The sequence below is a fragment of the Canis lupus genome, chromosome 14, assembly GCF_011100685.1.
Source record: "Canis lupus familiaris isolate Mischka breed German Shepherd chromosome 14, alternate assembly UU_Cfam_GSD_1.0, whole genome shotgun sequence".
Classification (NCBI taxonomy): domain Eukaryota; kingdom Metazoa; phylum Chordata; class Mammalia; order Carnivora; family Canidae; genus Canis; species Canis lupus.
In genome coordinates, this window is record NC_049235.1 from 32,802,064 (window position 1) to 32,821,657 (window position 19,594).

At 35.4% G+C, this 19,594-nt stretch overlaps 1 protein-coding gene across 21 annotated transcripts in view; it reads left to right on the top strand.

Annotated features, from left to right (window-relative positions):
• The window catches only part of HDAC9 (histone deacetylase 9), a 911,202-nt gene that overhangs the window by 355,241 nt on the left and 536,367 nt on the right, over positions 1-19,594 (top strand). For 5 of the 21 annotated variants that reach the window (XM_038557027.1, XM_038557030.1, XM_038557043.1 and 2 more), the window contains exon 1: positions 737-761. The exons of 6 other annotated variants lie outside the window; for them this stretch is intronic. The gene's annotated coding sequence lies outside the window, so the exon portion shown is untranslated. Of the gene's footprint in view, positions 1-716; positions 762-19,594 lie in introns of those variants that run through there. 10 more of the 21 variants (XM_038557051.1, XM_038557048.1, XM_038557052.1 and 7 more) reach the window with 6 other exon arrangements.

The window sequence follows — 19,594 nt, forward strand, 5'->3', positions numbered from 1 at the left end:
TCAGATACTTAACTTGGTAATATAAATAGGTCAAGTATTGCCTCCACTTTCCATTTCAGGCATCCGTGGCCCAGAAAGTTTAAATTAGTTACCCAGGTTCACAAAGCCAGTAAAGTTAGAAGTCAAATCCAAGTATTTGGGCTGTTACTCCCAAATCCTTCTTTTTAATGTTACATAATATATTCACGAAAAAAGTTTAAAAATAAAAATCCCTATAAGGAAAAATAAAATTTTATTCTTTTACTTTACTTATTACTCATTTGACAACCAGAAACTTGCTTTATTTATTTCCCTAATTAAATTGTCTTCTACCTTTTATGTAGCTGTTATTTTCAGCATTTATCCTAAAAAAAGTGGCATTTGAGAATTAATTATACAAGTTTTATTTAACAATTCCGTTGATCTCATTACTGGGTTAAATATAATCATTTTTTCTTTAACTGTATAAAATAGAACATTATAAATAAATTTTCATTGTGGATGTTAGTTTTTGCTGACAACAAATATTCAAACTAAAAGTTTTCTTTTACCTAAAAATGGAGAAGGATGGCATCAGAATTTACTTTCTTCTTAACTGATTTCTAATTAGTTGTCCCTGAGCACACAGGTCATACATAATTCATAGCTGTCTGTTGTCTTTTCTTTTTCTTCTTTTAAAGCTAAGTGCCTACTTCATTTAAAGATGAAAATTTGGATCATAAAACAGTGTCAGGGACATGGAAGTGAATGTAGGAAAAAGACCAAATTTCTCCCTGTTTGTTGTAAGTAACTTAATATTCTACAACTTAAGAGTAGTCATGTAAATAAAATAAAGATAATATAACTGGCTTTTTTCACTTGAAGTTCAAGATGATTTTTAAAATAGTTTTGTCAATGTTAAGTCTCACTCAATGAATCCTTTAAAATTTGAACTAGAAATACTTATAGCTGTGATATTCTTGGTCCCTTTTCCCATTTAAGGTGAATTTTTAGTCAGGATGTTGTGATTTCATTACACAATAAAAAAAAATCCTGCACTATTCAAGCACGTAAATGAAATGAAAACAAAATAATTTTGTATTAGTGTTTATCTCTTCTCCTCGAAACTCAGAAGGAAAAACTCTGACAATGAGAATCTACTAGCCAGTCCTGTGCTTTTAGTAATAAGTAGAATTTTTTAAAGATACATGCTAAATAACTGTTTTCATTTATTCATTTCTAAAGGATAGATCCAAGAATCTATTACAAACCCAGAAGAGCATGCAGGAAGAATGGGCCAGGTTGGGGATTGTAGCCAGCCATCTAATTACACAAATAGGTTCACAGCACAGTTGGGTCACAAATCATGTTTCTAAACTTAGGAGATGAATCTCCACCATAAATTATTGAAAAGCACTCTGTGGTGCTTCATTCTGCATTTCCCACAAATTAGATTACCGAGAGCCATAAAGCATCTTTAGAAAGTGTTTTCCTGGCTGTTTTAAAATTTTCCTTTATCATCAGTTATTGTCAACTTTGAAAACATCAGCTATAACTGGAAAACATGAAACCAAGGGATATAATAAAGAAGCGAGGAAATTATTCTTGAAAGAAACAGAAGCAGGTTTTTTATGTGTTAAGCAGGTATAACTTATTAATGAATATTTGTGGGTTTCTGTGTCCCAAAATTCCTTAGATAAAAATGTAAATATGCATTATATAGCTCCCACATTTCATTTCTGCATTGATAATCTGTTGTGAAATAAGCATAGGTGAGCTAGAATAAGTTTTGTGAAGGTAATTTCATCCTATAATGTAATTAACCCACTTGCATGTTGTCACTAAGATCATATTTAGCTTCTGAGCTCATAATATTTTCACCACTTTCATTCATAAGATTCACAAACTTGAAAAAGGAGTCGGTGACAGATATTAGAAACTAGGATTATGAATGACACTGTACTAAGTTTAAGATGATTTGGCCACTCTGTTTAGCTCTTCTCTATGCTTTCCTCTCATTCTATGTTTATGAAATGCGAATAACAACCCTTTTTCTCCTCGCTAAGGCATTAATGAGTTTTTAAAAATATTAAGTCTGCAAAGAGCTCCATTTTGTTGATTGGTCCAAAGTATTGTTAAACAACCACCTCACCTAAACCAGTTAAAATTGTTTTTTAGGTTTTACATGGAATATGGAGCAATGTACCATTTAAGATCTCTCTGATTGCACATTTTAAAACGTCCAACTCAAACTGACTGTAATTGAAAGTCAAATAATTGAGCCAAATATTGGCTCACAGCACTGAAAACCCTGAAATAGAACCAGCTTCAGATAGAGCTGTATTCCAGAGTCACAAAATGGTGTTCTTCATCCTCAGTTTTGCTGCCTATGGTATTGGCTTCATATTCAAGTTTTATGTTATAGCAAGGTGGCAGTAGAGCTCACGTGCCCACACTTTTTGAGATCTTAAGCTAGTAGGTAAAATGAGACTTCCTTTCCCAGGATTCCTTACAGATGATCATTGGATCTGAGAGATTCTGATTAGTTTGTATGTCCATGCCTCATCTTAACCCTTTTCTAACAAGCAAGGAGAGAATACAAGTGTTGTTTTTGTTTTGTTTTGATTTTTTTTTCAGAACTCAAAGGTATGTATGCAGTTCTGCTACTACTCCTATAGTATTTTGAGTGAACTGCTTAATGTTCATCCCATCAATTTCTACTGCCTCACCTTTTCATTTAGGATAAAATAGAAAGAATTGCCATTATGTGAAAGGGAAAAGGCTTTTCAAGGAATGAGTTGGGAAATAAAATTCATGGGATATTATGAAGGTATTTGTTTTTGAAATGTAGTTTAACATTTAAAATTAATTGCCACGTAATAGTTTTAAAAAGAATATCCTAGTTGAAAAAAAAAGAATATTCTAATTGTTCTTAGGCTGTTAGTGGTTTCTTTCTGATTTTTCCTGCTTGCCTTTGTGCAAGTGACTCATCAGAATTACAAATTGGTTGATTTTTGCATGTGGACCTTAATAGTCTCATAACTACATGTTATAAAAATCTGCTCTAATTAATTTTCACTCTCAGCAACTGGATTTGGGATCCTTTTTAAGGCATTAGTACATTTTAAAAAAATACTAAGTTTACCAAGAGCTCCGTTTTTATTGATTGGTCAAAAGTATTTTTTGCCTGGCTCAATGTGTTTGAACTCACAGATGTTCAGGTGACAAGAATTTTTAAATTGATTATCCTTCACCACTGGATAGGTCCTATTTTGTCAGACGGGAGCGAGACCTCTGCCATTAGAAGAGACTTGTCTGTGAAGTTTAACAGGACATATGTCTACACATAGATGCACACACTGACACTGAGGAGTATGGCACTTTTTCACTTGAAGATTGTGTATGGGCAGGCGTGCCTCACACTGGGATGGGTTTTATAAAAAATGTTAGGACTGAATTACATTTGTTGTGTTGTGACAGTTGCTGCTTAGCCATCAAAGAGTAGGTGCAGTTGTGCCGACAACTCCTTGGCATTCTGCCCCAGGGAAGTGTTACGTTATCAAAAGGATCAGCCACTCTGTGTTAGTGTGCTGGTAATTAAAATGTGGACGTTTGACCATGATTCCCTGGAGAAAATGATCAAAAGAATATATTGAAATGAGAAACTTAAGTAGGCAGAGTCATGTCTAATGAGCGAGAGGAGAGCTCTTTTAGGCTTGATAACTTAGATGAGCATATGTGAAATATGGCTAATGTTTCTACAAGAACATGGTTACTAGGAAACTATGAGAAGTCCCCTAAATTATGTGACCTTCAAGATATACCAATAAATATAGAATTCAGATCACTTTTTGATAAAACTAGTACTAACTAACCTGCTAATATTTGTAATATCCTTTTGGTTTGTTTCCAGAGAACGTAAGATTTACTGTCTTTTTAAGGATTGGATACAAATTTTCCAAAACTGGTTTTTAAAAGCTCATAGACAATCCTATTGACTGAATTTTAGTTTCTCACTGCAGTCTTCTATATCATGGCTGAGGGTAGCAAAATCATATCTTGAGATAAAAAGATATTTGTTGTTTAGTTGGCCAAGATTTCAAAATAATATATATTAAATCCTTGACCTCCAATCAAAGCAGTAACAGAGAACTAAAGATGTTGACTCTTGTTTGCCACTCCCATGAAGGTTCCTACTAATCCTTATTTTCCTACCCCAGTAGATCTTATTCATTTAAAAAATTGAACCCATAATTTTTTTTTTGAACCCATCATTAAAAATCTTTCCACAAAAAAATTCCAGTAATCTGTAACAAAAATTTAAGGAAGAAATAACAGTAAATTTTTTTAGGAAGTAGAGATCTAGTTTCTACCTGACAGAAGAATATCTGTAAGTTCAAACACAGTGAAGCCAGTTTAACAATACTTTTGATCAATAAAAAAAAAAAAATGAAGTTCCATGTCGACTTACCATTTTTAAAACTCCTTCTATAGGTACTGTCTCTGGTTGCTACATTTCTTCCTAGGTAGAGCAAGACCTCATCCTGTTTCTTTGGTTTCTTTGGAGTTAAACTGAGCATGAGAGGGTAACTTTCCTTCCCAGGCTATTAGTCAAAGTTGTGGTCAGCACCAACTTTGGCCAAGACACGCCTGACCCAGTTCTGCCATGGGCTCCTGCTCACGGGTTGCTGTTAGGAGCTGGCACGAGTCTGAGGCATAGGGTTACCAGCTGAATAAGACTCTCAGGTTGGTTAGGTGTATCTTTGGGCCTTGGCATCTCTCCTTACTCTATCTATTTACTTCACCTCTTATCACAGGCCCCTGGATTCCTTTTTCTTGTTAGCTACAAGTGCCTGAAGTCTATTAATTCCTACAAAGTTTTAACAGATAAGTTAGACATTAAAGTGTTAAGAATTAACTCTCTTGCTCTCAGATGATTTTAAAATGATACTCTTGTGGGGTGGAAATTGGGTAGGAAAGCATAAAATTATATTAAAGTAGTAGAGTAAAAGAAATTTTCTAAGAAAAGGCTAAACAAATAAATAAAATTGCATTTTGGTAGTATATATGCTCAAATAGTGTATTTTTCAAGTTTTTTTGTGGGTACTGTTTTCTGGAGAGGCAGGTTTTTTTTAAAAAAAAACAGGTAAGATAAGCTTCAATTTACTGACTGTAATTGACTAATGGTAACCATAGAAAATGGCCCTTGGCTTCCAAATTTTGCTCCCTTGCCAGTGAATCAGCTTGCCTAGTGTGATGATTTAATTTTCACGGTGTTCAAATTACAAATTAACATTTGCAAGTGTAGATTTGGGGAATTGTGCTGAAGCCTAATAGAGTTCTCCAAGGATGGCGTGCCCCCTTGGGCTACATTGTATAACTTCCTTATTAAAATGAAAGGAAATTGCCTATTAGTTATCTTACAGCCTATCTTCCAGTCCTTATAGTTGAGAATGGTATGCATTCATCTAATGTACAGAGTCTTCAAACCTCATAGATTTTCCTATTTCCAAATATTTTAGATCTCAGTTTGCACCCCCTTACGAAGAAGTTAACTTGAAATGATTAGGTCAACTGTATGTTTGCTTCTGATAATTGGAGTAGCTCATGAGTACAAGGTGTAATTCTAGCCCGTCATCTCTGTGGTACTCTTCTTCCTAATAACACTAGCACTTGGGCTTGCAGTTTAACATTTGTGGAATTAGAAAGAGAACAAAGCTTTTGACAGTAGCCGGGCTTGGTTGCAGGGCAGAAGAGACAATTGTTTGCTCAATTTTATAGAATTGTGTGAAGTTACTATATATGACAGCTGCGTTTGGGGGCAGAGTTCCCAGGTTTCTATATTTTATGGTTTTCAATTTCATTCTATGGTGTCAAGGGTGGATTTTCCCGAACTAATAGAAAAATGAGAAAGGCTACTAGCTTTTCTTGTAAAGTAGATTGAGCAGAAAAATTGTAAAAAATCCCAAATGATCTACTGTGACTAACGTGTCAACTCAACTTGTTTAATGGACTCTGGAAAATAAACAATGGTTTTTAGAGAAGAGTGAAAAAAGCCAAAAAGAGAAAATTAAATTAGTGGCACTCTTTCTGTGGGGAGCTCTATTAGCTGTGGAAAAGAATAACAAAGTCAAAGTCTAACAAAAAGGTGTGTGTGTGTGTGTGTGTGTGTGTGTGTATGTATGTATGTGTGTGTACGTACATATACACATACACTTCTCTCAGACACAAAAGGACTTTGTGGTCAGAAAAAAATTCGAGTCCTAAGTACTTGGTGAAATGCTAGAAACTAAACCCAAATTGATTTCTAGAATGCAAATTATCTTTTCTTGACACAGATTGATCCTATAAAATTATAAAATTCATGAAATTTAAAAATAAAAATGAGTTATGCGGTGCTGAAGTAGACACTGGTAATTTTAGTTAAGTATAAATTAAAGTGATAACAAAGAGGACTTTTAATGAAAGTGATTCTTATGCATTGGAGGATTTTTAAATGTTTTGTTCACAATTAACACAAGAGACCAAAAAAGCTCAAAAAGTTTTAGTTAAATCCAATATTTCCTAAAATGCTTACGGAATTGTAACCTAGTAATATGACATTTGTGCATGATCTTGTTAGCAGCAGCAGTGTTATGCCCTCTGCTATCGGTTTATAGGATTCCTATTTTTTATTGTACAAAAATACTCAATTGGTACTAGACAAAGCAACCATTTTTTCTTTCGTCTTATTTTTTTACTGGCTAATTTGAACTGGAACTGCCACTTTGTTAGGACACATTGCCCACTTGTATCTCCAGGGCAGCATCTAAAGAGACATCCCCTAGTTATTTTTTTAAATATTTTTATTTATATATTCATGAGAGACACAGTGAAGTGAGAGAGAGAGGCAGAGACGCAGGCAGAGGGAGAAGCAGGCTCCATGCAGGGAGTCCGATGTGGGACTTGATCCCGGATCCCAGGATCATGCCCTGGGCCAAAGGCAGACACTCAACCACTGAGCCACCCAGGCACCTGCCCTCCAGTTATTTTAATATCAGTTTCATTGCATTACTGATAGAAATTGTTTCATAATCTTCTAAAAAATATATTTTCTTATTTGATTTTTGTTCCCCATTAACCAAAACCAAATCATCTGTGATTTGTTTTATTTGGAGAACTTATCAGTATTGTCTAACCACAGGATTAAGTGGAATTGAAGCAATTTTAGCAAGAGCAGTCTCTCAGGCAAAAAAAAAAAAAAAAAAAAATGGCTCTCCTTGCCCATTTGTTGCTTACAAAGTACAATGAAGACTGGATGAAAGGTTTTTACAACTATGGTTTGAATGCTTGTGACTTTTTTGTTTTGTTTAAGAAAAAGTAATAAAATTTGAAAAATATTAAATTATTTGATTAAAAGATTATTTGTGATAACTGAAACTATGTTTAAACTAATATGGCTTTAGTCAGTTTTATATGATGTTGATGATACTTCACAGTAGGGGATGTTGTGTTAAAAATCTTAAATAAATTATCTCATTTTTAATGCTCCCAAGTGTTGTTATATTAGGATGAGAAAAACTGAGACCTGGAGAAGTAGAGTATGGTCATTATATTAGGAAGTGGTTTTGTTTGACTAAGTACTTAGCATTATCATTCAATACTATCTATTTATCATTGCATCTAATATTAGCATTTATAAATTTTTATTTATTTATTTGAAAGAGAGAGAGAGCATGAGAGAGAGAGAGCACAATCCAAGGGAGAGGCAGAGGGAGAAGCAGACTCCCTGCTGAGCAGGGAGCCCAACACAGGACTCAATATCAGGACCCTGGGATCATGGTGAGCCAAAGGCAGACACCCAACAGACTGAGCCACAGAGCACCCTAATCTTAGCATTTAAAAAAGAATAGGCTGGAAATAAGAAATTTGTCATAAAAAGATATATCTTAACATTTCAAGTAATGATGTTATAGCAATTCCATATCCACAGTCACCCCCCAGCATTTAATCTGTCCCTGATAGATTATGTGTTGCAGTCTCTTACCCTTTTTCTCATATCTAGGCTTCCTTTCTTCATCCATTCTTTATATATATATCTGCATAATAAAATTCTTCTGATACCAGGTTCACCTTATTATTGTTATTAACAAGTGCTGATAAATGTCAGGACCTTTTTTTTAACCAAAAAAAAAATTAATAATAATAGTAGTAGAGTAAAGCCCATATGCAGAAAAGTGCTCAGTGAACATATTCTAGTTATAATCCCACAGATGAAAAAACAGCATGATGCCAGCAATGTAGCAATGTAGCAATGTAATGTAGCAATCAAATGCCTTCCCAATCCCTGTTCTATCCTCTTCCCTATAAGTAACCTCTGCTGTGATTTCCATCAATGTCATTTCATTTCGCCTGTTTTTATACTACACATACATGGAATTACATGGTATACATTGTTTTTCATGCCAAGTTAAGTTTGTGAGATTCATCCACCGTGTTGTTTTCACTTTAGTTTGTTAATATTCGTTGTTCTATCATATCCACTCCATCATGATATCAGAATTAATTTACCCAATCTACTGTTGATAGATATTTTGGTTGTGTCCAGTTCTGACCAATTATCAATAACACTGATATAGAATATTCTTGCTCATGTACCTTGAGAATAACTTTTTTACCTTATGAATTGTTGTGACATAACATATGAGTCCATTGAAAGTTAATACTCAATGTCAGACAGTTTTCCAAAGTAGTTCTATCAGTTTATAGTCTTACTGGTGTTGCATGAGAGTACTGGTGCCTCTACTTCCTTGTCAATATGTGGTGTCAACTGTCTTTGTAATTTTAGCATGCCAGTGGATGCATAGTTGTGGTTTTAATTAAAATTTCCCTGAAGATTCCTAAAACTATTGAAGAAAGAAATTGAAGCTACCATTTTTATTTATGTCTGTTTTTCAGTTCTTCTATTTTCTAAGATTTTTATTTCTGTGTTCATTAATGAAGCTAGTTTATAGTTTTCCGGTCTTGAAATCCTCTAGTTAGATTTGGTATAAGATATATCTACATAATGAGTTGGTCAGTATTTCCCAGATTTTCTATTTCTGGAAGAACTTAGTGTTATTTCTTCTTTGATTTTTTAGCACAGTTTACTGCTGAAGCATGGACTTTTCTTTGTGGAAAGATTTTAATTATGGGTTCAATTTTTAATGGTTTTATAACTATTCAGTTTTTCTTAGTTATTCATGTATCAGTCTCATATACTTTGCCTTTCTAGGAATTTATCCATATTATTAAAATTTTTCCTTTCTGTTTTCTTAACACAAAACCCTTTTTAATATGTTTGAAGTGTTTAGCTATGTTGTCTTTTATCTTCCTTTTTTATTTTGTGTATTACAATCCGATATTAGTTTACTTATTTTGTTGTTCAAATTATTTTTAGCTATTAGGAGGTATAAATTTTTAAATATCTGTTTTTCTGGTTAGAATATAAACTCTGTGAGGATGGATATGATGTCTGTTTTACCCCAAAAGGTTAGCAAAGATCCTGGCATGTTGTAGAAGTCAATATGTATTTCTCACAAGAATCAATTCATAAATGATGAATGAATGGAATCTGTAATAACCTTATTTGGTGCTTAAGGATTCCTGGGTTATCTTCATCTTTAAAGAGTTTGATTATTTTTCATTTCCTCTGAGCCTCCAGATAACTATATAGGTGGGAAACAGATGATACAAAAGTAAATTTAAAGCAAATCTCTGTATTGTCACTAGATGTGTTTAGAAAGATGAGATAATTGTTACCTTGGGTATCTGTCTTATTCTAGATTTTTATTTGTGCTTCTTAGTTACCCTGCTATTCCCTCAGGCTTTATAATAACCCACTCTATATTGATTCAGACTCAAACATAGTCGTGTTTAGTCCATAGGTGACGTTGGAGTTTTTCCATAGGTGACCACCAGGTTTTTGTAACTTCTAGTTTTACTTCATTGGCCAGTGTGACTAAATCAAAACTTATGAAAAGGAGCTGAGATTTTTGTTTGCCAGGCTACTTATATAGATGTGATGTGATGTGGTGTGGTGTGGTGTGGTGTGTGGCGTGGGGTGTGTGTGTGTGTGTATACATCAGAATAATGTTAGCTTACTATAATAATCTGTTACTTTCATTCTGGAGAAAAGCAGCACTACATTTTCATGTTCAAATTTGGGAACTTCTCACTATTATTCACCATCAAGTACAATCAAAGAGCAATTTTAAATGTCATATTTGTATATGCTATTTCTGGGAAACACCAGATATAATGTTATTTTAGGAAACTGTAGGTTGACCTTGAAAGACTTACATTAACAAGGAAAAAAAAAAGCACATTTTAAAGGGTGACACATCTAACAAGGAGCTTAAAAGAGCAAGAGAAAGTGTGTAGGTGTTCAATAGTAACAACCTAATGGTACTACATTGTATTTCATGAATGAGGGCAATTCACAAAGTTCCCACAAATAGGACCTATGTAAGAACATAACTGTCTATAGCTATCTTTATCATTCATTCTATCAATATTTTACCAGTCCCAACTATGTACCAGACTGGATCCTGGTTGCTGTGAAAATTAAAATGAGCAAGTTACATTCCCTTCCAGTGTATATCTCAGTTTCATGGGGGGAGAACTCAGAGTGTATTACTCATTTTATTTATTTTAGAACTAATGAATTATAAGTAACATCAGCTTTGAGAATATAATAGTGTCACCTATATATGTGTCTTCTTGCATTTAATAAATCAGTTACAAGGAGGACTAGAAGGAAATATGTCTGAAATGTAACCAAGATGATCTCTGTGTGTCACTAATTAGTAGTTGTTTTATAACTGCTCATTGGTTTCTAAGACAAGTATGTTATTTCTTTCAACTCAGGAATCAAAAAATAAAACATCACTGATTTTAAGCTAGTATAATTTGCAAGGATAATAATCATTATGTTTCCTTGAGTATCTATGCCTGACATGTTATGGAGTTTTCTGTTTCTTAGTATTAAATTAAAATTATTTTTTTTGAAAAATTACTAAAATGTAGCAATAGAAGGAGCTTTCAAAAGAGACATTAGATAGCCTGCCTGAGAATCTCTCAAGGCATGGGTTGACAAACTTTTTCTATAAAGTTTTAGATAGTAAATATTTCAGGTTTTGTGGTCCATACAGTCTCTGTTACTATTCACCTCTACTTTTTAATAGGAAAACAGTCATCAAGAGTGTGTAAACAAATGGGGTTGTCTATATTCCAATAATATTTGGAAAAATGGGCACAAGGGTTACATTTGCCATAGTTTGCTTAACCCCTCATGTACAGCATTTGTCAACAGTGCAAAGATCTGGTTCTCATACCTCCCAGAATCAGACTCCAGAGAGATAAACCCTTGGAATCTGCATGTTTACTCAGTTGCCATTATTATTACTATTTACTATTTATTTTGAGAACTTTCATGTCCTTTACCTACCAGAATACCTCAAGCAGGGATTTGTTTCTACAGTATCCCTAAGGAATTTCTAGGTAGCTTGATTACTTTGAAGTTTTGGATCATATGCTTATCAGGTGGAGCCTCTATTTCAAATAATTGACAGAAAAAGTATGTGGGCAAAATTTCTGTTTAGTCAAAGTCTAAAAATGAGAACTCAAAGAGAACAAGGACCTTTTCTTTCCTGTTTACTTCTGTATTTCCAGCTACTGAAAATAGGGGAGGTGACTGGCAGAGGGTAAGAGGGTAGATTTTTTGATACATATTTGAAGATTAATTGAATGCAGTTTTGGTGTAATGTTGCCCTACATCCAGGTGGCCTCACCATCCCTGTATTTGATATCCAAGCAATTGAGTCTTAGCCACAGCTTTGCTGCTTTTTACACAGTACCTTTTGGTTTTATTACTCTTTCGAGTAATTTGGGGGTTATGTCCTGCCCTCAAGTTTGTTGTTGTTCTGACATACCAGATTCCAAAGCAGGATGACATTTATAAACATTGATAATGACATTCACTAAAGATTTTTCCACTCTCAGCAACAGAAATCAATATGGCCAACTAACCAAGTATATATTAAGAAAATGAATTAGGTGAAAACTCATTAGCAGGTGTCTCTGGACCTTCTCTCTAGAATGCCATCCAAAAACAACTCAGCTCCCAACATTTTTCCACCTCTGGGCCTTTGCACATGTTGTGTTCTGTACTGTTTTCAAATTCTTGGAGAGAGATTGAGATTTGCTCACTAAGGTCAGGTGCCTGCTCTTTAGTTTTATTACTTGGTCACTGGGTTGGGGGTACCATTATGTAACCATCCCATGGAAAGAAAATCAAAGACTATTACCAGAAGGATGTGGGAGTGGGATAAAGAGATGCTCGGAAGACTCAAGTAGTTTAGACATGCTAATTTGGGTGCCTTTTAAAAATAACCTGTAAATGACTGTTTGGATTCTGGTTTTCTAAAGCCCATCCCCTTTTTTAAAATTCTGCTACTAACATAAACCAGACTGAGACCTCTAACAGGTCCATGCCAGTACTTCTGTCTATACTGCTCCTCTGCTGTGCATGGTGCTCTGTAATTGCTACAGATTTCCTCTAGACCTGAAGATTTGATTTGAAGCCCTGCTTTAGCTGCTTTTTGCTGGGAGATTTGATTTTCAGTCCTGTTTTTGCCTTTAGATTATATTTATTTATACTATCTATCCCTGCCTACTTCCAAGAAAAGATTGTTACTGGCAGTTTTCAAATCAAATTCCACAGTAAGAAATGGCACAGATAATATTCAGACAGCTTCCTCTAATCTAGTCACCTCTGGTTTTGTCTCTGATTAGCTGCCACCCAGACAGGCACTGCCCCAGCATGGGCCGGGACCTGCTCTGCAGTGGGAGGGCTCTTAGAATGGAGTTCTTTCCCACTTAAAGCCACACCACCCCATACCCGATCCTTTAAACTCTCTCTCTCTGTTCAGTCAGGGTGCTCTACAGGAATTGCTCTTCTGTCCAAGATCATCTTCTTTCCCTTGGCCACTCCTTTCTGTGCTGCAGTTCCACTGGCCATCATTCTGCTGCAGACACACAGAGACCTATTCCCTTTGTCTGGAATATGCCTTTCCCACATGTTTACAAGACTTGCTTCTTCATATTTTTTGGATCTCAGCTCGAGTGTCCACTTCCTTAAAAGAGATGCCTGCTCAGTACCCTTTCTAAATGGTCCATGCTGGGCATGTGAGTGACTCAGCAGTTGAGTGCCTGCCTTCGGCTCAGATTGTGAACCTGGGGCCCTGGGGCGCTGGGGTCCTGGGGTCCTGGTATAGACTCCTGTATCAGGCTTCTTCCTCTGCCCAGGTCTCTGTCTCTCATAAATAAATGAAAAAAATCTTAAAAAAAAATAATCCATGCCTCCAAAGTTACTCTATATCCTATTACCATGTTTTATTTCAGTGTTGCAGTAATCACTATCTGGAATACCACTTCTTTGTGTACCTGTGTTTTGTTTTCTGCCCCCACAGTAGAATAGAAGCTCCATGAGAGCATGGGTTTTGTCTTTAGCCTATCCCAGATGTTTCGAGTAATGCTTGGACGTACTGACTAGGTGCTCATTGAACAAATGGATGAATGAAGGCCAGTTTGCAATTTTCAAACTATCTTTGAAGCACAACCACTCCTACACATAGCCACCTAGACAGATGCACCCATCTAAGGCATATCAAAGCCAGGGAGAACAAAGTTAACCAATCAGTATCTGGGTTGTGGGAAGCCAAGATCACTGGACTAGCTGAATCTTTGCTCCCAGAAAACAAATACCCATTCAAAGAAAGGAGCCGGGGATTTGCCACAACTTTTATACTTGTGCTCTTGGGTCACCCTTTCTCATTATCTCTGCTAGCTCTGTGTTTGCAGAGCTCAGCAGATTATTTTACTGGGCTGAGAGGAAACAACATGTGGTGATTATGATGGAGCCTTAGCATAAGGCATACATCCCTTCCACATTAACTCAGACAACTTATTTTTGCCTCATCCTTTTGTAAGACTCAACCAATTCCATTTTCTGCTCACTTGACAGGACCTATATACACGTCACCCTCACCTATCTCTACAGGACAGTAATTCATCTCCACTCATATCCTTGTGCATCTGGGTCTGAAAACTGCTGCATAAGTCAAGCTATAGCATAAGCTACCAAAATGACTTCTCATCTTTTTTTTTTTTTTTTTAAGAGTTTTATTTATTTATTCATGAGAGACAGACTGGGACTCAGTCCTAGGTCTCCAGGATCAGGCCCTGGGCCAAAGGCGGCGCTAAACTGCTGAGCCACCCGGGCTGCCCAAAACGACTTCTGATTTTGTAAGGAGAAATTGATTTAGAAAATTCTGAGGTGAATGTGATACCAAAAGATGTGTCCAGTTTTATCTGGCAACCTTGATTTCCCTCCCCCAATAGTTCTTCTTGGACAACATTTGTAATTATTCATAGCTATTGTAATATATCATTGGTTTACTTCTCACTGATTAGAGCTTTGTTATAATGTTTTCCTTAGAGCTTCATACTAATGGATCAACATGTTGGTGAAATTATTTTCAGCAGTTTAAAATGGTCTTTAAAAATATCAAAAATGGAACTTTTTGACCTCTGTGGATAGAGTCTAAGAGGGATCTTATGCCACATTGGCTGTGTCATAAATAACATAAAGTAATAAGAAGGTTCCTGTATAAATTTATGGTGTTTCGCACGTATCACTTAAAATGCAGAAATAAAATAATTAGGTCTTAACTCTGAGGCCCTAGTGCTTCTCAGCTTCGTATCCTGTGTTATTTTAGGCCTTCTAAGAAGACATTGAGGAAGGGGATGGCAACCCAATATTTGCCTGGGGAAGGCTATTTTTATCTTTCTGTCAGACACTGATATTGAGCCTTGGTAATATCTCTAATGACTTTTTTGTGGATGCATGTATGGAAACATTCTGTGTAAGTTAAATTCAATTTTAAAACAGCAACATACTGTGGCACAATGATTAAAATTGGTGAGTCTACATGTAAGTTCTTTGCATGATTCTTACACCTTTTCTGTCAGCTTTAAAGGATCTAAATAAAATATTGGACAAAACGTCAGGAACATTTGAGGCAGAATTGTGCTTTCCCCCTGCAGGTAAGCCCCCTCAGCTGCCCCCGCAGTGTCTGTTTTCCTCTGGGAGACTTTAGCCACAGTATTTTTGGGGGAAGGAAGGTTCTGCTAAGCTGATGAAATCAGACACCTAGGGAAGCGAAATTTGGAGAAATAAAGGTTGCATCTAATTGTTAGAATGCATTAAAATGATACTGAGGAAGTAACATTTTATAACCATAGAATTTTAATATAGTCCTCTATTTATACATATTTTATTGTCTTTGAATGACAATTTTTTTTCCTTTAGGGCAGTGAGGGAGCAGACTCATCACCAAATTTTAATAAACATTTACATTCTCACATAATTTAAAAGCAAGTTTGAAATAGATAAAGATTATTCTGTATGTTTACGTGGAGCTGAAATTCATATTATCTCATTTCAGGATGTTAGAGAACTAAAAGCAACACTAGAAACCTGAAAGTCAGAGGCACAAAAACAGTGATATTTAACATGATTCATAGCCAGAATCTGGAATGCTCAGAGGAAGAAAAACGAGTTAAAATGCTACTGGTTAGATGGAGAAAGGAGGGGAGGCAGAGACTGGAAAGGAAAGGAGGGAGGAAGAAGAGGAGAGAGAAGGTGGGGGAGGGGAAAGGACAAAGAAGCAAGGAGTTAAAAAAAGAAAGGTAAAAAAGAAAAGAATGATCAACAGAGAGGGAAATCTATTAAGACACAGTGTGCAAATACTGCTGTCTTCACTTTGTGGGAAGTGTATTGTGTAATTGAAAGGGAGTCGAATAAGTGTTAGTAGAATTTTAAAATAACGTTCATCATGTGGTGTGAATTTACCCTGTGGGTTTTGTGGAAGCTGAAGCTGTGAGCAGGGTCAGTTTCGGTGTCATGATCAGGTTGAGAGCCCTTTGCCCAACAAAACTTGGAAGGATCTTGCTGTGGTTAATGGCCAGGCCTGGCTCTTCCCCACCCAAGGAAGCTGCTGCCTTAATAACAAATCTCTGAAAATGGACCAAGAGCCATTTCCTCTTCTGGTCCCTGCCTCTGAACCCACACAAGCGTCCTGTCACCAAATGTTCTGCTTCTAGAAGTAGTACGCAACAGTTCTGTCTATGGAATGAGTGAGTTAAATTCTGAGTCATATTTTTGTGGAGATGTAAGAGTTGATTTTACGGAGAATGCCAAGCTTCTTCAAAGCGAGGCTGTGGATAAATATTTTTAGTTACCTATGTCCCTATGTCCCTGGAGATACCCTATTATCATTATCAGAAATTTTTGGTATTATTTTAGCAAAAGGTTCATTTTGTAGCTCCTCATAATGCAAAGGTGGCAATTGGACATTAAATCAATGCTTTAGCTGTCAGCATGGAGATGCTTTTTTTTTTCTTCTAATTTTACTAACACTTTAGCCAGTCACCATGCCTCCCCAGTCCATGCAGCTGCATAATTATACATCAGATCTCCAAAATGAATTAGTTTATTTTTAAAACAGCTAATTGCCTTAGTGGAGTCATGTTTTACCAGAAGCACAAAAGGGCTTTGTTCATTGCAGGGAAATTTTCTTCTGGAATGACTGTGTTAGGCTCTAGCTTCTGTAATGTCACTCATAAACAACAAAATATCAGCAAAATCCACCAAGATTACTAGTATTCCAGAGCATCGCATTATGATTTCAGTATTATTTCCTCTGCATGTAGCTCTATGTGATCTTAAAATTAAAATGTCCTTACTTAGGAATGTCCTGTGATACAATGATATGTAATAGAGTCCCTTTACATGTGTATTTCCTATAGCACAGTTTAGGTCTCATCTCCTGAAACTCAACTACGTATTTATAAAGCAAACGTCCCATTGCATGTTTGGTTTCCATTATGGATAACGGGCCAGTTCTTTGAGATCAAGAATTCTATACAGCCCAAACTCGAACTTTTAAATTTTGATTTTGGATGCTATTGAATTTAAAATAGAAGAATGTATCACATTTAAATTATATCACTCTGCAGGGCTAATGTTTATAGAAAACTCTGATTAAAGATTGTTTGGAATAGGTACCATATCAACTACAAATGTCTGTTAGCATGTCAACTACAAATGTCTGTTAGCATGTCCCCACAGGATGGCATTACTTTGGCAAATTCATATCAGTGATGCCTGCAAAGACAAATGGATTCAACCAGAATGCCAAATGAATAGTCTCAATGAAAAGTATTACTCCAGGGGACAATACCCTCATGACCTCTGACCAGAAAATTCTGGGAAACCAGATTATAATTAGAAGGATGATGGCAGAATGTTGACTGAAACCCATGCTTGTTAGTTATATGGTTTGAATGTTTAATAACATGACTGGATGGATCTGCCCCTGTGAAACCCAGATGTGGCAAGACCACCACAGAGAGCCTCGGATCTGTCCCCAAAGCCAATAGAACAGGATCTGAGCTTTGTTATATTTCCCAAAAGGGCAAATTTAACTCCTTTCATTCTAAGATTTAAAGCAGTAGTGTTTTAGACTGATATAGAGTAAGAGAGGAGAGCCTAGAGAATACCACACAGTAAAACATCATTTTTAAAAAATCCCCCTTAAATATCTTATTTCTTCCCCAATATTCCTCCCTAGCAGCCAATAACCTTATCTCTCTTTTTTGTTGTTGCTTTGTTTTCTCATTCTTTGTCCACACAGCCCCTGGAATATATTGTATTTTTTTGAACAATTAAACTCTGGCTCCAGTTTTGTATTCCCACCAAGAAAAGCAAAGCCTACAGTTAGCTAAACCCTTCTTTTGTTTTCAAAGTTTTGCTACTTAAGGTTGCCGCCTGGAGATATCATCCGCCATGCCAAATTGGTTTTCAAATCGTCACCTAATAATTCCTAGGAAAACATTCTGCTGCTAGGAAAACTAGGACTTCCTATTCCTAATTATAGGAAGTCACCAGCGTCTGGGGCTGAACACCCTGTCTCCAGAGCAGAGCTTACTTAGGTGGATGCTGATAGTGTTCAGTGCTGTGCTCCATGCTTTCTCTAACTCCAAAGATAGTAATAACATCCCTTCTGATGCATCTTTCATTCAGTAGCTTAAAGTAATTAGTTATCTTGCAGTCAGTTCCCACTAATATCTTGAGTTCCCCAAGAACTTGAAAGTAAGGGAAATAATTATAGCCTTTAAGAACTGAGTTGGACCACATGAACTGATAGTTTGACAATTGACAATAGGTAGCTAAAAACTGTCCAGGGAATCCCAATAGCCAATGTGTCAAAATTTCTAATCCAAGGCTGGCAGAGGAGTTCATTAGTTTTACGTATAAATAAGCAAATTAAACCAGACTCATCCGTATGTATTTATTTCAGGAATCAAAAGACTATATTTACAAAACATGATTGAGATGGGGTATTTATTAAGGTCAAATTGTGTTCATATGGAGGAGATTCTTTATTAGTAAAATACATCTTTGTAGTTGAAGAGCTTTAAAATGGTCTCAAAATTCATTGCCAGTCACACTTCCTAGTGTTCATGAATCTTCAAAACTTAAAACTGGTGAGGGTCTTATCACAACAGATTACAAAAGTATGATTTTTGGAACTTAATGTTATGTTGTTTTTTTTAATATTTACACTATTCTTAAATTACATTGATCTCAAACATTCATGAAAATCAAGAGAAACTTAGAATAATTATAAATTTTCTTTGTTCTCTTAATAACCTTTCACAGAGCATACCTATCTTCTGCCTTATCTGATATATTTATTCAGATATTTTAAATAAGTTTCAGTAGTTTTATTTTGTTAAGTTAAAATATGTTTGGCTATCATGACTGTTTCTGCATTTAATGGTTCTTGCTTTTGAAACTAGAGACAAAGATCAGTCAATACTTTAATTGCCTGAAGGCTATCAACAGACATGAAGCTTTCCTTAAAGTAGTTATCATCTTTGAAAAAGAAACTGTACTTTTAAGTGCAATTTATGCATTTACTAATTCTATGCTGCTCTCTCAAGATGATGGGCTGCACATTAGCTCTTTCCTTTTATGTTTCATTACTTAATTTGGAAATCAACTTTTATTTCAGGTGCCATAGTAATTTCTCATTGTTGATAGCAGAATTACAATGAGAAAAATCTTGAAAAGAATACATTTAGTTTAAATTAAGCAAAAAAAAAAAAAAAAAAAAAAAGAGGAAGAGAAAGATTTAGCTAAGATTCCGCTTAGGATTTTATGAAATTTAGTTGCCTTAGAAAACACAAAATGTTGCCACTTCAAATGGCAATTTCTTCAGAAACTCTCACCTGCATTAAATGAAATGTTTGTGACAAAATAAACTTACACTGTCAATGTGTAAGAGTTCTTATTATTCAGTAGTCTTATTAATCTTTGGTATTAATAGATTCAGTTTTTGCCTATCCCTTAGATTTATAACTATATTTTCTTAGGAATCAATTTTTTATTTCCTGGTTATTAGTAACCTTAAACATGTTTTATATATAGAGTGTACATTAGTGTTTCCTTTTCACTGAATGCTTATTTTTATCTTTTGCCTACTTTGTT